General features: G+C 40.9%; 1 protein-coding gene across 6 annotated transcripts in view; it reads right to left on the reverse strand.

Annotated features, from left to right (window-relative positions):
* The window catches only part of ntng1a (netrin g1a), a 117,994-nt gene extending 104,287 nt beyond the window's left edge, over positions 1-13,707 (reverse strand). For 2 of the 6 annotated variants that reach the window (XM_084938937.1, XM_084938936.1), the window contains exon 1: positions 10,767-11,634. The gene's annotated coding sequence lies outside the window, so the exon portion shown is untranslated. Of the gene's footprint in view, positions 1-10,766; positions 11,725-13,311 lie in introns of those variants that run through there. The other 4 variants (XM_084938935.1, XM_084938934.1, XM_084938939.1 and 1 more) reach the window with 4 other exon arrangements.
* Positions 13,708-13,945: the final 238 nt, after the last annotated feature.

The following is a 13,945-nucleotide window of genomic DNA, read 5'->3' on the forward strand; positions in this document are numbered from 1 at the left end:
TGCACTTTTGTATTGGTGCATATACATGTGCAAACACACCAAAGTTCATATGAAAACAAAAATACCAATAAGTACCAATCGGTTCAGTGTATTGATGCTAAATTTGATCTTACAGATAAAACATTTTGTCCGAGGTATCAAGGACTTGTACTGTGTCAGCTGCACAGGGGGATGGAAAAAGTGATATTGTACAATTGAAATCAATTGTGTAGTGAAAAACCCCGAAGTAGTTCAAAAATAAAAGTTGGCAACATCGGGAGTATTATGATACTTTAACAGCTATCATGAGCACTGGAGTCAATGATCCAACAGGGAGTCATGGGAGGCTTTTATGTCCGTGTTGTCATTAATAATATATAAATATTGTTTTTTTCCAGTTCAAGGGTTTAAGTTCTTGATTAAATGTACTCAAACAGAGATTGATTGATTTTTTTTTCACTTGGAGGCAATGGTAAGACACATTTTGACTCCCTGATAAAGCTGATGTAACATTTGTAGAAACTGTGAAGGGTGTGAAGGACACGGAGAATAAAGAGGTAATATTATTTATTATCTACCTGATTAATGAAAATCCATTAAAGAAAAAACAAAGAGCCCCATCAAATGCTCCATTAAATGCTCCACTATCTTCACCTGGGAGAGCTCTCCTAGTTGTTACAATCGAGCATAGCATCCGGGGGCCATAAAAAGCTAGCTTGTCCGGCCCACCATCCATCACTATTCAAAGGTTAGTGTAATGTGTGAAGTACACAAAGAAAGTGGGAACATTTTCTTGACAATAGCTGGCTGCACTGCACAAACGAATGAGAATTAAAAATCCACTGAAAAAGGTAAAAGTGACCTTGACCTTGAGCACAATTTGGATGAAGACCCATTGTGTGTAACTTTGATTAAATTCTGATTGAAGCAGCAATTCTTTCAAATTATGGAGAGATGGGCAGACGACAGACATCTCACCACCCTGTAAGCTCATCTGACTGATGCAGCTGAGTTAGAGGTAAAACGGTAAGCTTTCTAGCTAGTGCTAAGTCTAAGTATACTACTGTATATGTAAGAATTCTGGGTAATTTGTACGCAGAACATTGCACTCTCTGTTACTACGTTTTTTGTTTGTGGACGTTTGTTAGCAGATATACCAACTTGTGACCGATCATTAGAAGACACCGCAATATAAAAACACTATAGGAAGTTAAAATGTTCTCAGTAAAGGTGCAGCCCCTGTGTGTGTGATCAGCAAAGACCTTCAGTGTCTTCCAATAATACCAAACGTCCTATGGCAAGAAGAAAGAGACAAAACTGTTTTCAACATTACAGGTTAGTAATTAATGATGACTGGATAATGAGTCATGGAGCTCCAAAATACTGTATTCATGACATATCACACTTAATCAAGACAACATCCTCAGCCAGGTAGTAGAGGCTTTGACCCAGAAACAGGGTTGCTAAATCTTTATGTAACAAGTGCACAGATGAAAAGATGAGATGAAGAGATACTCATGAGATTTGTGAGAATGAATCAAATCAGTGAAATCAAGACAATGAGCGTAAAGACAGTGAAATACTCATGAATACTCCAAATTCCTTTCTATGGGTTTGTCTATGCAACCAGAATATTACAAATAAATGTAACAGTTATCTGATCCATACTGATATAAACCAAGTGATTAAAGCTGCCTTAAATGAAGGACGGAGTGAACCGTACTCCACAAAACTGAAGTGGCCACTTTTGATATTGTCCCACATTTCAGCATTACTAGTTCATGACTGTTCACAAGTTTTAAAGGAGTCTCACAGATGGTGGATTGTCCATTGCAGGAGCCACAGTCCTATATCACATACAGTGATTTACTTCATAGCGCCTATAGGATCCATTTATAACTGCCAACCATTGTGGGCTATGGCCTCGTTTTTTCTTCTGTCTTCAGCCTTCTCTTATTTATTTTTTCCACATACGCTTTTTATTCCCCTTTTTGTGAATTTAGGTTTCTTTTTTACTTATTCAAAACATCTTTGAAGTAAAGATGTCTCCGACCCACATTTATCTTTATATTTCAAAAAGCAAGCCAGATGACCAAGGTCGTAGGTTATGTGAACATTTCCTGCTTCCTGCCTTCAAACAGCAGCCCAACTGAGAGTGATTGATGAAGAGCAGACTTGGAGACTGAAGGCTCCTTCTCTGGTCTCTGTTGTGCTGCTTTTTCACAGTATGTGTGCAGCAACAAAACACAGTTTGTAGTCATGCCTGATCACTTTCACCTAACAGACACTAAATTAGGTCTAAGCGATCTCTGATGTTCACTGATGGTGTAGTATTGTTTTAATTGCTAACTTTAATTGCAATTAATGATTAGATTAGATTAGATTAGATTAGATTAGATTAGATTAGCACAGCCATGTTTAATAAACCCTAAGGGCAATACTACGGGTAAAATTGGATCATGTTATCATACTACAGACACACACACACACATATAGATACACATATTTATTTATTTATTTATTTATTTAGGGAGAAGTTGAATAAAAACTAAAGCTCATAATTATCAAAATGTGCTAAGAAGCAGCTGAGCACAAGCTGTGACAGGATTATAAAAGGAAGTGTAGTGTGAGAGTGTGAGAAAGTCAGTATGTGGAAAAAAATAATACACTTCTATAGAAGCTGAAGTCACATTTAATGGTCTACCTGAAGCCTAAAGATGTGTTCAAATGAGTAGATGAGTATAAGCATAATAGAGACGGAGATGAATGCCCAGATGAAGGGAGTCCACTAAGGACAATGTAAAGACATATTTAGTTCTATTTCACATGCAAATGTAGCAATAAGGCTATTTTTATTTGCCTCTTAAAATGTAAATTTGACGCATTGTACCAAAGTAGGGTAGATATGCGATGCTTCTATGTTTTTCACACTGTGGCATTTGGAGTCATTTCAATCCGACTGAATGTAAATCATAATTTTTAGAAACAGTCAAGGTCAGGGGCAAAGACTCAGTAACATATAAATACACTGTGCAAAGCAGCAGAGGCACAAAGTGGGAAAACATCCATTAATAATGTTGGAAGCCAGATGATATAAGCAGAAAAATCTAGCATATGCAAGGTACCTAAAAACAGGGCAAGATAAGATGAAAAAAATAACTCCAATTGATCACTAAAGCACATATCCCGAGCTTTAGCATTCATTCTAAAAAAAAATCCATTCAAGAATCCAAGAATTAGTGGAAAGAATTTAATTTTGCAGGTAAAATAAGTGAGAAATACAATGTGAAATATAGAGTAAAGTATTGCAGGTCAGTGGGCAGAGGAGGGAGGAAGAGATTTGGGGGGGGGGGGCAGAACTGAAGCACCTTAAATGTAAAATGTAAGAATGTCAATGGGGGAGATGTCAGCAGGTGGTGAAGCAGCCAATTATCCAGACGAACTCTTGGCACAGAGCTCCCTGTTCCCATTAAGAGACATAATATTACCGTGTTAAGAAGGAGACTAAAGAGATGGCTGGAAAGTGTCCGTGTGTGTAATAGCGTGTGTGTAATAGCATGTGTGTAATAGCGTGTGTGTAATAGCGTGTGCGCACGCCTCACGTGCAACCTCTGGATAAAAAGTGGTTCGAGTCATGGGTAATGAGACAACAAGCACGGGCGAGGGCTTCGGTAACAAGCAATAGAGATCACAAAAGCTGGGTCATTATTACTCCACTAGCCTGGACACAGCAGCCCCTTCCTCTCATTACTCCCTGCTTATAACCCTCTGTCGCCCCAAGCAGACGAGGTGAGAGCGAGAAAAGGAGAGCAGATGGAAGAAGTGTGGATGTGCATCTTAAGTGAGAAAATGGTTTATTTTAGGGCAGGCTGCTTCCTCCAACCATCGATCAAGGTCTAAGGACATCAGAGGAGGTGCGCTCGGAGGAAGCCTGAAAATTCTTCCGCGTACAGGAATATATACTGCATCGTATGCACACGGCAAGTAACAGTGGGAGGTCGCTGAATATGAGAGAGGAGCGGATGTAGGAAAAAAAAGTATTATTTTAAAACTCTTTAAAAAATAGCTTTTCTCTTTGAACAGAACTGCATATTGCTCAATCGCCTAGTCATTCAGAAATATGGGATTAAACTACTTTTTAAAAATGTTATTACATTGATGTATTAAGTTGTAATGTACGTTAAAAAAACAATCAAGTCATTAGCAAAAGTTTAAATACGTCACAAGACCTGTCCCAGTTGATGAAAAAATATATTCAGTATGATAAAGAAAAGCCCCACAGCATTTCTTCTGTTAGACGTGGAAACACAAACAGATATGTTATAAATGAGGCTATAACTAATAAAAGTTTGGATCTCACATCTTTATCCTGTTAACAAATGTCTGAAACAATGATCATTTTTAAGGTTTTCAGTCATTAATCGTTACTTTTTATTTTCAGTCACAAAAAAATACAGTCATGGAAATATAAATTCCTATGATCTCATATTGGGAAGAAAGAGTTGCTTTAATTTTTTTTATTGATTTAATTATGATATTTCTAATTATTAGAGTATTATAAAACTTTTAAATGCAGCTTCATGGAAAAATGGTAAGAACTACAGCTCCATGTCTGTGGGTGCCCCTCAGGTTGCTATGGTATTTATGGTATTTTTATATTATTATCTTTGACATGTATTTTATGTCTATTCTGTGTCATAAAAACAAATATCATATTTTCTATTCAAAAATGTCAAGGGGATGCTGATGTTTACCAAAATAAAATAAAAAAATCTCCACAGTCTGCGATGGGAGCGTACAAACAAAAAATCAACTGAAAAGATAAAAAGGGAAAGATTACAACCAAAAAAAAAATGGAATAACAGGCACTTCAGGTAAGTTTGGACAAGTACTGAAAATAAACCAGTGCACACTGGCTGTAGGGATACAAAGCTACCAACAGAGCACCTTCACACGCTATAGATGTGCGACACCAAATATGTGCATCATGTTCTTTTCTAGGCTTGAGAGGCAATGCTGAATTCACAGAGTGAATTGGTTTTGGAGTTTTAAACATTTAAACAATCGCACTAATTAGCTTTACCTCCAGATCCTTACTAGGTTGACTTTGGCATTGTTCTGACTGAAGGCAAATCGGATTTGTTTCTCAGATCAGGTCTTAAGGGCAGACTGCTGACTTTCGTATTTGCCAGTGATCGGATCAGATTTGCGTATCCAGACAGTACCAGAACCAATCTGCATGAGTTGCTGTGGTAACAACACAAGTGTCAGTAACTGCATTGTTCCACTTGTGACGCAGCTTTCTAAGAAGCCTTCCCTAACAAAGTAGCAGCATATAATTTGCTTTGGCATCTGTTATTCTCCATGTTGCTCTCTATAGCGCTCTGCAAGTGGCAGCATGAATTACACTCAAACTTACATTTCTCATAATTTTTTTTTCTTTTTTTCCACAATTCCTAAAATCAATCCAAGTAAAATAAAATCTCGATATGGCGAGAAACAGATTTGGGCTGACAACTCGAACAGTTACGTAGTTGCACATACTTGTATCGCACATTTCTTTTTTTCGTCTAGATTTGTGTCACATTATCATTTTAAACACATTACTAGCTGATCGGAATACAATTCTACGCAAACCCAAACTCCATCTACATCTCTCATTATTTCTTTCTGCTCTGGAAAACCTTTTTTTTTTTTAGAATGTATTGTCCTTTCATCGTTCTGGTCATTAAGAGCATACATTTTTAAAACTTTAATCATAGGAAACCATATTTCCACCAGTGCTTTTGCTTTTTTAAAGTTAAGAAACCCTGCCACTGTAGCCTCGCACTTTTCATCAGTGTGAAAGAATTGATCAAATTCCAGCATTAACATAAATGGGTTAAACAGAGTTGAAATGAGCATAAAGAAACTTTCAAAAGGTAAAAATAGAAACAGCACACACACGCACGCACACACTGTGAAATATACTGAAGGCCAAACATCCTAGTAAAGCAGTGACAAATGGAGCACGTTTTGAATAGAAGTAAGCTTAAAAACATGAACATTAGACTGAGAAATTGAATTATCAAGATTTTAAACACATACAGCCGTACATTATTTTGCTTCTGCTCTGTTTTGTTAAGCTAAAATAACTGTTTCTTTGTTTCTTCAGCAGGGACGTTGTTTCGATATGACTGTATGTGCAAAAGACCTGTGTGGGTCGGAGTGGAGTTGCCATTTAGACTGAAGGTAGACTTTTTAGTGAACATGAGGGGTTTAGGGCAGACCGTGCAAAATAATAAGTCTCAAAAATCTTACATAAGGATTTAAAGAAGTTTGTCAACAGTCGGCGCATTTTCTGAAAAGAAGATTTGTACGGGAGAATGACGCAAAAACCCCAGAAGACTGGAGAGCACAAGTCTGGGAGCTGAACAGATCTTAATTTGCATGCTGAAGAAAAACCCTTTATGACTGTGCAGTTAGTCAAGAAGGTACTCCAGCATGTGTGTGCACAGGTTTCAGTGTCAACAATCAAGAGAAGACTTCTTGCAGATGCTCAGAGGACCTGCTGCAAGATGCAAAACCACGGTAAGCCTCAAGAGCAGAAAGGCCACCTGCAGCTCACATAAACATCCAAAAAGAAAGTTTTGGAGCACAAGCGTATGAAATGAGGGAGCAAGTTTTGTCTAAACGTAGAAAGAAGAAAAACAGGAAAACTAAAAAATAAGCAGCTCCACCCAGAGCATCAAACATGGAAGTTGCAGCTATTTTGTCTTGAACTGCTTCCGGTGGAACTGATTGTTTCACACATGACACGATGCAGAGGTGCACAAATTCAACTGATGGGTTAAACCTAACTGGAAAATTTGTCATCATCCCGCAAGACTGTTTTCCTAAACAACCAAAGAACATTTTAGAGTATAGACGAGGTATTTCCTCCACTGGCTGAGAGCAGACACCCCACAGAACCCACAGAACCCACGAGCTCAAGGAAATTACAGTGAAGCCCGGAGAGAGCATCAAGCATCTGCTGATATCTGCGAGACAAAGACTTCAGGCCATCATTTACTGTAAAAGTTTTCACCAAAATGTTATATGTGAGGATTTGCTTTGTCCAAATGAATCCCTGTGCTGTGTTTCCACTCAGTTGTTTCCACAATGACACAAACCCGATGAAATTAAACATATTTAAGGTGTTGGTGCTTTAATGCACAGTTACTATATGTCAACCTGAATGGGCTGAACACAGAGCCTGGAGAACAACAGATGCTTACTACTGGATTGTAAAGAAAAATTACTTCAAGACGTTAAAGCAGTGATTTTAAGGTGGGGCAGAGGAAATAAAAAGCAGCTTTAACTTCTATTAAAGGTCTTTACAGAAGTGTGAGTGTGATTAAAAATAAATCTTAGAAACAAAAAGTGTTAGTCACTCTGGGGAAAATAGCAACATATTCAAGAGCCTTGTTCAGGCAGTGTAATAAACCACATGTAGTAGAGCAGTTCCTCACAGCCTGTCTGAAACATCAGGGGACTGTAGACATCAACCCGCCAGTGCTGCAACCTGCAAGCTTTTATATTTAGACACATGAATCTTTCACAAGGCCCCGTAGAACTGGGCTGGGGTTGTTCGGTTGGTGAGGTCACCACCCATCAAAAGCAGCCTTTTCACCCAACTGAACGCCTCTCTCTGGGGCTGAGAAACGGCCCTCTGCGTCCTCTTCCATTTCATCCCAGAGGAGCACACGAGCACTGATTGTATATCCTCATCACAAGGAAAAAGTTACGTGCATGTCCCCGGAGCTGCACTTCACTACTAGTGGGAGTAACTTGTAAACCATGCACATTGTCAAATAAACTAATGAAAGGACGACTCCTTATCAGTTTGTAGTTCTTCCTTCTTTTTCACTCTAGCCCTAAATGTGTACGTCTGAATCTAATCCAGTGCTTTTGTCCCACTTTAATTCCCCATTCTTCCGCTTTCTAATTTCTGTTTATATTGAAAATTCATTTCTGTTGACCAGTGGTTTGTGTGGGTTCAGCATTTTCTCCTGCGATTGACTGCCAACATTCTCCACTGCTTCGGGCAGCATTTCTTTTATTTTTTTTAGTCCGCCTGTGAACAAAAGAGGCCATTTTGTCACCCAACCAAAAAGAACTATCAGGTCATAATCGCTTCCAAACCATCTACAGTGGCCCACAGGGGGCAGTACTTACACACCTGCCACATTATAAAGCAATTTGATGAGTAATAATGTCCCAAAATGTAAAAAGTGTCCACTTTAGCTCTAAAGGGTGCACTCAGGACAGGGTGCGGTGGAAAAATTACGAGCTTACAGCTGATATTTGAGCTATTTTCCTGCCTTTCATTTTTAATTTCACACATTTTATGCACTTTCAAGGGCAATTTCTGACCCTGCTTCTGTCCTGTCGCTACCTGCTTTCATCTTTTCTGACTCCACCTGTTTCATATTCCCTACCAGTGCCTTACTATAAGAGAAACAAGAACGCAGGAGTGAGAAGGGGAGAAAGACAGGATGGCAGACAGTCGGAAACAGATGAAAGATAGATAAAGATAGAAGCTGGCTAGGCTTCAGGAAAGAAAAAACCCTCCTGCCTGCTCTCTGCGCGCCGCTCACCAGATTTCTCTGCCTGCTTTTTTTTCAGAATCCCTAATCTTGCCTGTTAACAACCTGCCAATAGGGCCGCTGTCCTCATGAATAAACATACGGAGAGTGGAGCATGGCCCTGAAAACATGACAACCAGCGTTCATGTGCGCACGCCTATTATGCGAGTGAGCTTGCCTCCGACTCAGTCCATCACTTAGCACTTTTTTTCCACTTCTGAAAATGTCGCCACCTTCAATTGGCAGGCTTATGATCTTTTAATAATGATGACAGGTAGCAAATGGGTGGAGTGCTGAAAGCTATGAAGAGGCTGTGTGGTGGAGATGAGTGGGCTGACTCACAAGAGCTCAGAGTTAAAGCTCCGCTGCGGGGTTAGACAAATAATTTGCCTGTTTTTGTTAACTGGGCTTGCACTGGCCCGTGTTTTCCTCTCCTGGTGTGATAAATGTCTGACTGAACCAGATGCAATAAAAGAACAGAGCCACGAGTTCTGTCAACCTGATGTTCATTCGTTAAGAATTTCAGTTGCTCTTCTCCGAGAAGCTTTCCCACCCTCAGGAAAAAAAAGTGAAAAATGGACAAGATAATAGGCAGTGAAAACTGGATAGTGCTGGCTATCAAAAAGCCATGCTGGAACTCTAAGGTAATCATTCCTTAAACAGGATGTGGCTGCAGTCTGTCTTTGAATCAAGCATCTACTGGAGCCAGACAGGTCAGGCCTCTGAAGGCGCACAAATCCCTGACGGCCAAAGAAGACGTGCTTCACTTGCCTCCACCAGCTGTATCCGCCACCGTCCTCCATCACTCCCTCTTTCCATCCACCCCCACCCCTTCCTCTGAGCTGCTCAAGCTGCCTTGTGTGCTCTGTGTGTGCGGGAGCAGCACTTTTGACAGGGTGACTGTGGCGATGCTGACCCAAGTCGAGCTGAACGCCCTCGGGCGTCAGTTACTCCAGCTGCACATATAGAGCAGCGCGTGGGGCACCCGATGAGACAGTGAGACAAGATCACTCCTACTTGCTCCCTCCCTCCCTCCTCCTTTTCTCTGCTTCCCCTCGCCACCGAGCATGCTTCTCTTTGCGACACAGGAACACCTTATGCATTATTAAAGACACTTTTCCTAAAAAGGCTGCTAGCACATTATTCTGCAACCACAGTGACATGTCTGGATGCTCAAAATGTCCACTTTAGCTCTGAAGAATGTGCTCACCCAGGTAGCTCTCTCAAGCTGACAGTATTGTGAAAAGGTTGGAATAGTCACACAGTTTAAAGCGACAGACGCTTGGACCACACAAATGATGGCTCAGTGTTACCTACGAGTTTTTGATAGCATTAGATATAAATGACAAAGCACATAAAGCACAAAGTGACTTCAAATCTGATATCAGTCACTCATTTATGCCAAAAGCAAGTGTAGCTGATGCTGTGTATGAAGTGTAAACTAAATCCAGAAACCCTCCAATGCACACTGTGATCCTCCGGTCAGAATTTGGATGGAGCCTGAACCAAAGAGCGCTCATGTTTAATGATAATGGTTAAAGGCATCTGCTTAAAACAGCAAGGTTTTTTTTTAGACTAATTCAAGGTGAAGCCATTCTAGTCTTGAAGATTATAACTATTATTTAAAAAAATAGCATAACTGTACTGCCACATACTGCTGTGTGACAGACCTGGTGGCACTCACTGGGCTAGGAAGCATCTTTAAATCACATCAGGAGCTACCAAATGTGCAAAAGTGACCAAGACCTGAACCAAATATACCAAAAAAGCTTCTAAATGCAAGAGACAACACAAGGATGCATTAAAGGTGGAGTAACTGCTTGCAGCGTGACACTAATATAATTATACATGGCAGTGAAGCAAGGACGTTGTAATAAGTTCCACAAGGGGGCGCCTCTAAAAATGACCTGAGGAAATTGTGTCATGTTTTTGAATGAATTCAAGGGCACCTTATTTCTACATGTTAACAAGTCTTCTTTGCTTTAAACTTTGTCAAGCTGTCCAGAAAACAAAGCCCAACAGCTGCCTGCCCCATCCTTAGCTGTTTATTGCTGGAGATAAATGCATATAAACCAGACTCACCAACTTCCAGCAATGTTAGAATTTATTAACCGGAGTGTAAAAATTATTACTCAACGCACAAAAGAAAAAGTAAACTTCACAAGCAAATGGAAAACTCACATTTCTTTGAGTGCCTCTCTGGGAGTCCCGCTGCTCTTTAACGCCGCTCAACAAGTTCAGAGCAGCAGAATGAACATGAACGAAGAATGAAGCTCTTTAAGACGCGCTCCTTAACGGGAACGTGATGAGTACGCACGTCAGTCTCCGAGGAATCGCTGCGCGCACCATCTCTCGCTCTTGTTTCAATCAAGAGGAGGATTTTCCTGCCACTTCAAAACAAATGACTGATCACCGTCCTGAGGGCTCGGTCAGCACCGCGCCTGCTGGAAACGCGGGGGATCTCTGAGCAAGACTCCGGTGCCAAAGTGTCCATCATCCTCTTTTCTGGTGTCATTCCATCACGGCGTCAAACCTGAAGCACAATGATGTCCACGGAAAAGGGAACCCCCCACCCCATCCCATACACACAAACGCACATACACACAGTACCGCGAAAGAAACTTTGACCTGCTGGCGCGCTTTCCTCCTCTCTGCGATCTGCTTCCTATATTTCCAAAGACTGCTGAGAGCGGATCTCTGCGCGGATCCCGTCCCCACTCTCCCCTTTCTCTCCTTCTCCCTGGCTATGAATAGGTTTCAGCCACTCAACAGGGACATGAATCACAGACAATTAGTCTCGGCTGCTGAGAATATCCGCTCGCATCAACGCATCTTCTCCTGGCCGTTTCCCCAGCAAGGCGCAGCACCAACCGCACAGACGGAGATGACGGGGAAGATAATGCGCTCCGAGGCTCTATTAGATGAGACGCACACTCAGCGTGTTTCCCCCCCACACACACGCATACCTATGGTTTTTCTCCACACCCCTCCAGCCCTTCTCCACTTCGACATACTCCTCCACCCCCCACCCACACCCCTTCTTCACAGACATCAACACGCACAATCCTCTTTCGGGACCCGTTAGAAACTCAGAAGGGAGGGGGATTGCCTGTAGTTGAACCTTGTTTGGTTGAGTTCACACGAGTCGCCTGATCGAGTTAAATTATCCAACAAATGTGGGCGTGAATATAGTCTCAAAGGAATGATTGCATCCGGGCAAAATAGAGGGGGGGATCATACTCTTGGTGATTACTACTTAACAGCCATCCGAGCATGTGAGAGGAAAAAAATAGAAGAAAAAGCCAATATTTGTGCTTTTGATTTCACATGTAAAGCCATTGTGAAGTGTGAACGTGTTGAAATGCCAGGATCTTATTTATAATTAGATTTATTAGCTATAGTTCTAGTAAAGCGAATTTAATGTGTGTTGTAACTATTCAAAATGGTGCGTAATTGCTCCAAAATCCCTCTGATGCAAATAAAAAAAGTGGTACCATACGTTCACTGTTCCCGCCTCGTTAAACGGGCTGTTTTAATTCCAAATACGTGTAAATTGGGACAGATTAGCATAATATAACCAAGACTGAAAAAAATGGAAATGAAAAAATAAGGGCGAAGGCTCCACTAAAAGTGTCTATTTTAAAATTTTAAAACTCAGTTACTGTGGGTGAATACGTCCGTGGGATTACTTAGATATAAATAATATAAAAATCTGTTTATCAGAGTTTAACATTCGAAGTTTAACATCTGTGGGTGAAGAAGCGACGTTGTTTACATTAATTTAAGGCTCTCATAACCTACTTTTTTAAAAAAAATTATAATAATAATAATTATTATTTAGTTAGCGCCCAGTGTGTTCTGTATTATCACCCCTTAACACAAGGAGTAAGAGAAGACGGGATGTTAAGGAGTCGGGTCATGACACTTGGCGCGCAGGTTAACCTCACAGTAGCTTGACAGCCTTACAGTTGAACGAGTGTCTACAGTCTATCTAGTCTCTAAAGGCCAAGACAGGCCCCTAGTCACCCCCTACCCGAAACCAACCTGTGTTGAGGCTGGTAATGTTCAAGGATGTGGTTAAAAGGAAATAACAGACACACAGACTTCATAGAAAACGTTCGTTGGGCTTTTTTTCTTCTTTTTTTAAATATCGATCAAAGAGCCCGAGAGAGAAAAAAATCTATTTGATGACAAGTGTGGAGCCTTATTGTGATTTTTAGTTTGACTTTAAAGTGGGAATATCGGCACGCAGCAGTACTGATTCGTTTCGAGTTAGACGTGGAAATGCTTCCTGCTTTGGTTCTGTGCACCTACAGCGCATCCACGTGTCCTTTAAACAACGTATATAAGTGATTTGGAGCAAGATTTTAAGATAAATCTTTCTGTTCAAAGAAAGTGTGAAACAGCACTTTCTTAGTAGGACAGCGGCATCCAGGCTACACCTGATCTCATATTGGATGTACCACAGAAAAGGTACCGCTTTTTATTAGAGCATCTCTCCGCACGGGAGAGTGTGGTGCCGAATGAAAGCACAGCAAAGAGAACCTGAAAGGTAAAAAAAAAAATAGCATGTGATCTCAAAATAGTCGCCTTACTTTCTCTTATCACGACGCACCTTTTGGTCGCCCACTTGGCGCGCGTCGTAGCGAAGCTTTAAAAGTTTATGCGCCCCTCCATCCAGCTGGACATCAATTAAAGAAATAAATCGGCTGCCTGAGCCTCTCACCTTGGGCTTCAGTGGTTCATTCCGTCGGTAGCAGCCGGTAATGTAGCCTGTTGCAGACAAATAAATCCGCTTTAAAACGGGACATCTTAGCACGGCGCGAGAACGGCACACTCCGCGACCCGCTTGTCTCTGCCGCTCCCGGGGAATGGAGAGGAGCTCCCTGCACCGACGCAACGTCACTTAGACCTGGACACACAGGTGGAGATTTTTCCAGGAGAAAATCCCACAAAGTCGAATGTAATTGTATCTTTAAGCGTTTGGTTATTTAAAAAAAGAAAAAGAAAGAAAGATTAAAAAAAAAAAAGGAGAGACACAGAGACACCTCGAGTGGCCCCTTAAAAAACAGAAAGAAAAAAAAAGAAGATCCTCGGAGACGGCAGAGTGGCCAGACCCACTGCTCTCAGACACAATGAGGTGGTGAGGCTTTGACAACTGGCTTTCACCTGAAGTTTAATTCTACGAAGTGGCGAACAATAGCTGAGTGCAACCATGAACAGCAATATACATATTCTTTAATTTTTCATTTTCTTTTTAATTTATTTATTTTTTTACAATTATATGGCTTTAAGTAGGAAATGCACTGTCTAAATATGTGACAGCATTAAAACTTTGGAAACAGGAGCATCGCTACTGA

The sequence above is a fragment of the Perissodus microlepis genome, chromosome 9, assembly GCF_051167445.1.
Source record: "Perissodus microlepis isolate ML-2025 ecotype Zambia chromosome 9, ASM5116744v1, whole genome shotgun sequence".
NCBI classification, from domain to species: domain Eukaryota; kingdom Metazoa; phylum Chordata; class Actinopteri; order Cichliformes; family Cichlidae; genus Perissodus; species Perissodus microlepis.